The sequence below is a fragment of the Manacus vitellinus genome, unplaced genomic scaffold (genome assembly GCF_001715985.3).
Source record: "Manacus vitellinus isolate BGI_N305 unplaced genomic scaffold, ASM171598v3 scaffold_5_pilon, whole genome shotgun sequence".
Classification (NCBI taxonomy): Eukaryota; Metazoa; Chordata; class Aves; order Passeriformes; family Pipridae; genus Manacus; species Manacus vitellinus.
In genome coordinates this window covers 28,438,594-28,446,223 of record NW_021940682.1, presented here as the reverse complement: position 1 = coordinate 28,446,223, position 7,630 = coordinate 28,438,594, and positions in this window count along the sequence as shown.

The window sequence follows — 7,630 nt, the reverse complement described above, 5'->3', positions numbered from 1 at the left end:
GAGGCCACACCTGGAGTACTGTGTCCAGTTCTGGGCCCCTCAGTTCAGGAAGGACATTGAGGTGCTGGAGCAGGTCCAGAGAGAAGCAACAAGGCTGGTAAAGGAACTCGAGCCCAAGTCCTATGAGGAGAGGCTGAGGGAGCTGGGGTTGTTGGAGTTGTTTAGCCTGGAGAAGAGGAGGCTCAGGGGAGACCTCATCACTCTCTACAACTCCCTGAAAGGAGGTTGTAGCCAGGTGGGGTTGGTCTCTTCTCCCAGGCAACTGTAGGACAAGAGGGTATGGTCTTAAGCTGTGCCAGGGGAGGTTTAGATTAGATATTAGGGAGAAATTTTTTACAGAGAGGGTAATCAGGCATTGGAATGGGCTGCCCAGGGAGATGAAGGATTTTAAGACGAGACAGGATGTGGCACTTAGTGCCATGGTCTAGTAACTGCGGTACTTTTGGATCAAGGGTTGGACTTGATGATTGCGGAGGTCTTTTAACCTGGCTGATTCTATGATTCTATGTGTTCACCAACATATAGGCAGTACAGAAAGTCAGTGGACTAGCATCAGTGGCAAAAACTGGGAGTGTAAAAACACCACAATACTGAAGTACCCAAAACAGGTTTGGTCAGAGCATTTTTCACCTTCTGATCATCACTAGCAGGTCAGTGCAGTTTTTCAGGGCAGGTCTGCTGACATCAGTGCAAGGCTGTCCAGCTCCAGACACAAGTGAATCTATTGCCATTATGACTCCTGTAATCTATCACAGCTCAACCTGCAGAATATAGTGTGTCACAGTAAATGAGACATTGGATTGTAATTAAACTAGCAATTAAACTGTAAATAATTTCTGCAAATAACTATTTCCCTCCAAAGAAAACCTCCAAGGATTTTTAAGAAGTGACCACAGGAAAAAAAATCAAATAAGTTCTATTTAAATTAGAGTACAAGGGAAAGCAAACTAACATAAATCTTGTGGAAAAAGTCAAATGTAGACATTTTTATGAACCCCTGTATGACAAAAATGGCATGGCCAGTTTCCTTAAAAAAAAAAATCAATTTCTTCAGAGATAAAGCTTAATAAGTTACAGAGGGAAAGCCAAACTGAAGAGTCAGTTAATAAAAAACCTTAGCATTGAACAGGCCTTTTTAAACTTAGGAGGAATGACTGTTGCTGTAATAAATCCCAGAGGTTATTCTGCAGATACCTTTGTATTTATGAGGGAATAATGATGATAATGCCTTTCTGTGATTATGGTGGGAAAAGTGTAGGCCATAGATTCCAGCAGAAGGAAGAAAGTTAAGGCATGAAGGACTCCACTTTAAGTCCCAGAATAACTTAATCTAGGCTCTCATCTTTAGAAAGAACATTTTAATTTAGAGTTCCAACATCAAAGAGCATATGAAATCACCATTTCTTTGAAAATCCACACTTAAGGACAAGGAGATATCGGCCAAAATCCTTAAACTAATTAGTACCAAATACTCCTTTGGGCTGAACTTCTCCCTAGGATCAAATTACTGAGCTTAAGCTAGCATGCTCTTAGTCCAGTCTCAGTGTGGGCAAGGATGAGCTTCTAGTGATGAGAATCTTTATACTTTATTATCTCCATCCTGTATTGCTTTTTAGTCTGTTTTTATTCTTTTTTTTTCTTCTATCCATTAAGTAACATTCCTGACTAGCTACTTCTGTTCACACAAAAACAAGAATGAAAAACCAAACCATTGACTTAGTAACTTTTCCATTCCTCAGTAGGAACCACTTTATTATTGTACCTCATCATCAGTCATAATTCATACTGCAGACTTTACTTCCATCCCTAAGAGAAAAGGACCAATGCTGATTCTCGCAGAAACAGGTCTCATGTTAAGGCTGAAGAGGATGACTGTGACTGTTCAGACCATTTCTCACTTAGGATTGGTAATGTTATCTCAAAATATATTCCAAGATTAACAGAAAGGACTGAGAAGGAAAGTAAGAGGACTGGCAACCGAAGAGGCCAAAAGCAAAAAACCTAGGAAGGTGCCAGGGGATTCTCAATCACGGATTTATGAGCAGCTAGGAAAGACGATCTTGCCCCAGACTAAGTAGGAACTACTGAGTAAGGAAGAAACTATGTCCCCCAGTGTGCAACTGAAGTCACTGTTCCCTTAAAACTTCACATTTAAGTTCAGCACTTGAATTAAAATTATGCATTGGTACATTAACTTCTTTAGGTCCCTATTTGATTTATAGAAGATAACAGTAATGGAAACTGTGCTCTTAAGACACCAGGTCTTACTACAGATTTATACCTGTCTAACTGTGAGGAGAATTAGGTTCACTGGGTAGGATTTATTTTTCTTTGCCTAAATTTTTTAAAAAGCAAGAAAGGCCGCCTTTTCATTAGCATACTGTAATGACTAAAAAGTCAGCTTTGACATGGATAAATATCTATCAAGGTTTGCAGAAGAGACATTACCACTGACCTTATCATCTTAACAACACTTACAGTTGGAGAGCTCTATTCCCTTCTTATACTCATGCAATTTGAAGGCTACAACATATGCTATAGAAAAAGCAATAGGAGAAACAAAACAATTCTTTCTGTTTGCAAACAAAATGATGTTGCTGACAGACAGAATTGCCAGAGGTAACTAGTTTACCATATTGCATACTGGCTAAAACATAGCTACGAAGAAAGCAAAATTAAAAAATCTTTTCTCGTAATTATATTAATGATACGTAATTTCCAGTTCATTTATCCATGTGGTTTGCAAGCTTTTAAGCCCAACAGTAGTTTAAATGTCAGAATTGTACAGTGACTGCATTTCTGGAAGAGAAGTAAATACATTTTTTAAAAAGGACAGAAATTATTACGAAATGATGACTACTGTAAAAGAAAAATTCTGACACTTTCATGATTGGCATTTTAAATATAAATACTAGGGTAATTTCACTGTGGCTTTGAATGACATGACACTGTGAGCTAAATGAAAACAAACTCCCTTGAGAATTATTTATCAGGCTACTGATATTCAAAAGAATTTTCTGAAATTTAAAATACATTAACTAGTTCTTTACCCTAGTAACCTTATACCATTTTTAATTCACATGGAAGTTCTTGGCCTACTCTGCATAGTTAGGTGGTAGAACTTGCCATGCTTCATGGCTGGGCTGGCTTTCTGATGGATCTTTGTTGTATGTCTGCTGCATGGGGAAAGTTTTGTGGACATCTCAAATTAGAGACATGAAATTTAGGAAGCCTGAAGCCATAAGGTTTTAGCTCCATTTCACTTCTCTATATATTCTAATACTATTCATCTTCATTCCACTCTCAGGGTGGTGTAAAAACAAGCATGTTTTGCACTTAATAGGCAATTCATTCCAGCCTCTCCAATGGAGTTATCCTTATTTTTTATTGGAGGCAACGGAATATGCTCTCTTATGCACATTGTGATAATCATTTGTATCCATTTGAAGACATTGTTTCAGTCTGGACCCTCACCTTGGAGGTAACACTATCATTACTGACCTGCTTTGCAAGGTCAGCTCCTCAAAATTAAATTATAAATTCCACTTCACATTCTTTTTATTACACAGTCATCCATGTGATGCATATGCTCACCACAGATTAGAAATTTTGCATGGGGAAGCCATAATGTCTACCACCATAAGGTAAGGAAATCGGCAATATCTGGGTGCTCTGGAAGCTAAGGGTTCAGCGGTTGGCATTTTATACAGTAGATTCCACCTGAAAGGGAACTGGGACTTCAGTCCAGCTCATCTTACCCACACTGAAAATACATTTTTTCTGGAGTACCACCTGAGCACCACTTTGGTGAAAAATGACTTTCAAAGTGGGGAGCAGGATTAGGGAGGGAGAGTTGAAAACCCAAAAGAGAATCCCTGAACTAGGGGCACCATCTACAGGGGAACAGACTGACACTGACTCAGATCAGTCCTTGCATTACATAGCTGACATCTGTGCAAAGCTTATGTAGGTTGGTTTGGCTACACTTTTAACATCCCCTCATAAAAGAGAACTTTTGTTCTCATTTTCATTTCTGCTGCCACAGTGTCCAGGAGCCCAGGGCACAGAGCAGGAGCTCTCAGTGTCAGCTGCTATACAAATGCAGATTAAAAGAGAACATCTCTGCCTAAACAACTTAGAAGCAGCAGCAGCAGATGTGTACAGATCAAACAGAAGAAAACAATGAAATCAAATGACACACTCAGACAAACATCAGTGAGTGCACTAACAAGTTCTTTGATTTCATTCTTTGATTTTTAGCTAGAATTTAAACCACAAACCCCCAACACTTGTTCTCCACTCTCTACCCAAGTTGCAAACACATACATTAATTCAAAAATTATCTTCAAAGATTTATTTCATATGACACTTTTGATAGTTGTGTACAGCTGAACAGTTAGTCCGGTATTTATTAATTTTACTGAAGGTTAATTCTCACTTTCGGAACTTAGCTTTCTTGTTTTTATGTTCTGATGCAGATTTGGCTGCCTGACTGGGAATGCTTTCTAAATACAACATCGTCACCCAATATGTATTATGGAAACTTTACTGATACCAAGGGTGTGACAACAGAGCACTAAAAACGTGATTCCCAGTGTTTAATCTTCAGCTATACAGAGCAGCCTTTAGATTCCCAGTCAACTAGAAAAAAACCAAACCAAACAATCAAGAGCATGCATTTAATTTGCTAAAAGAAGTTTCAGAAACATGTGCTTGAACTCATGCAATCAGAACTTAATTTGAAAAGCTGTTCCATTTCCCTAAGCACAAGCCAATTCCTTTGTCTTCATGCAAAGGAACCTCTCAAAATGAGAAACTTGAGGATGGAAAAGGTCAAATCAAAGTAAAAATAGGAGTAAATTACATGATAATGAAGAACAAAATAAAAGCATCTTCCTATTAAAGACAGGTATGTGTGATCTCATGCAACACAAGGGCAGTGAATCATGACAGTCACAGTTCAAACAGCTAATTTACAGATCTAGACTCTACTTGTTCAAGTAAATTAACATACCACCAGTATCATTTACTCATTCACCTGCCACTGATTTGCTCTCAGGACTTACCTGACTTCTCATCTTGTACATCTAACAGTGGCAGTTGTGATGCTTGGTCACACAAAGGTTGACATACAAAAGGAAACTGACGGCAGCTTGGGCTCAAAGTTAGAGCCCTCACTGCTAGTTTTTTACCTGTAACAACTGCTGTTGCTTCTGAATTAGCCTCAGTTCAGTGACTGTTATTCTAGTATTTGCTCTTTATATGCCATAAAACTTGCCAAAATAGGCCTGAGAATATAGTATACAGAGCATAAAAAAGGAAAATGGCAAAGACAAACATTGCATCCTTTCTGGTTTTGCTTTTTTATTTAAATTCTTTCAAGATGCTCCTGTATCTCTGGCTCAGTCAAACTCTATATTAAAAACAAGGCATATGAAGAATATAAAATCTAGTTCTTCATTTGTATTTAGTGTGGGATTCCTTAGTAGGAACTTCTGAATGGTAGACACTATTTAAAATTCTCTTCTGATACACTAGAGCACATTAAAAAAAATTCAGAAAAACCTTCACAGTAAAAAATACAGTGATCTATGATTCACGAGTTTAGTGGCTAGCATTTGGCTAGCACTCCAAGCATTAATCAAATGGCTCCTAAGTTCTTCTAGAACATCCTTGCCCATTCTGTATATGTATGTCATTCCTCAAGTCTCCCAGCTTCTTTGGTATAATTAACATAATGACTGGATAGTAAACATCCATTTCCTTGAGAATTCAGTAGTGAAATAAAACCTCTTTCTCTATCAATAAACCTTGAACCCGAAAGGAACTGAAGGAAGCATGTGTGCTAGAACGAAGCATGCATGCATGTGCTGCATCTGTAGCAATTTGTTTACTGCAAACAGCCAAGCTCAGAAAATATTAGGTGAAATCTCTCCCACTACTCTCCCAGCCCCTACTACAGCTTTCCTTTTTTTTTTTTTTTCAAATGTAGCAGAATAATCATGTAGGGACTACCACAGTCAGAGTGAGAAAGTCATGGTATACTCTTCGGGGCTACTGCTAGATAGCATTTCTGTTCCTTACTGTCTCTACACTAAGGAGGGGCCATTGGGCTTAATGATGTTTCTTGTCTTTGCTCAAATACGAAGACTGAGTATGATGTGTCATGCCTTGTGAATGTCAGACTCCTACAGACTTCTGGCTGTGTGGCTGTTAGGAACTCAGCATCAAGTCTTCATAATTACTAGCACTGAAACGTGTGGGTTTTTTAAACTGACCAGATAAATGATCCTAGAGAAAATAGTCCTCAAATTCTAGTGTATCGGGACAGAGAAAACAGCAAGAGTTTTACATCAGACAGGGTAATCTAGGCACAGGAGACCACTTCTACACATGCAGTTTAAATTATGGTGGTTTCTCCTCTCCATAGCTCAGCAAGACTTTTAGAACGTAATTTCTTTTGCATTTGTTGTCCTTTCCCCTCTCATGATCTAATGTGCCCATAAAAGAAAAACTGATATTTTGCCTAACAGACCTAAGAACACGCCTGAACACGTCTAGCACTGATGTGATCAGAAAATGTGTATTCAAACTGAACTGGAAAAGGGTTGTGACTTTTAGAGGCAAATCCCACCATGAAAGTATGGGTGGGGAATGGTAGGATGAAGTTCATTTGAAGGCACAGTAAGTCACCTGTGAGATGAGCCTGGGAGCTTCATTACTTTCTCAGTTACCTACTAATGATGGCATACGGGCTCTGCTCTTTGCTGGGCTTCTCTCTTTGCCAACATCTGCTATTTATCATATTAAGATGAATTGTAGATAAGTTTCACTCTCGTGTACTAACTGAAATCAACTAAATAGTTGTGAGATATATTACTACTTTCTCAAGTTTTCTTAGAACAACTGTAATCCAGCAGTAGCCTGCACAGTAGTGCATCAAACCTGGGCTACAACCTGTATGTTTGGTACCCTGTGACTAATTAAAGGTTATAGGAAACTCTTACATAAATACCACACTGTTATGTTTGCAATTTTACAGGTAAAATTGTTTTCCTCCTGTGCCTTTGAGGGTATAGATGCAGTAATAATATATGCCGAGGAACAAAGAACTTTAGTCTGTTGTATTTTTAAAACCTAAGCTTACATCTAAATCTATTTTCATTTCCCTTTGGAACCTGAGCAGCTTTTTATGTTATATTAAACATTAGACAAATAGGGTAGATCTAATTAAAAGTTGAAGAAATGTGCTCCCCTTAATTGAATTTGCTACAGTTACATTTTGCAGACCAATGTTAATCAAAGCTCCAGTTCAGAGTGGATAGATCAAGGGAATTAAGTTAACCCTTGCACGTCCTTACCTGAACACGCGATACGGTCTGCTCTCGCCTAAGCCACAGGCCAATTACGACTCGCCGCTCAGTCGCGACTGCCCGATGTGAGCTGCCCAGGGGCCGCCACAGAGGGAGGGCTGCGCACCGCAGGCTCGCTAAAAGTACCAACAACGCCTGGCGGGGGTCGTCGCCGCCGCCTCCGCTTCCTGCCGACCTACCAGCGAGGGCTCCTGCCGCGCCCCACCCGGGGCACCCCGCTCACCCGACGGCCGCTGTGCTTGTGGCACAGCGCCTCG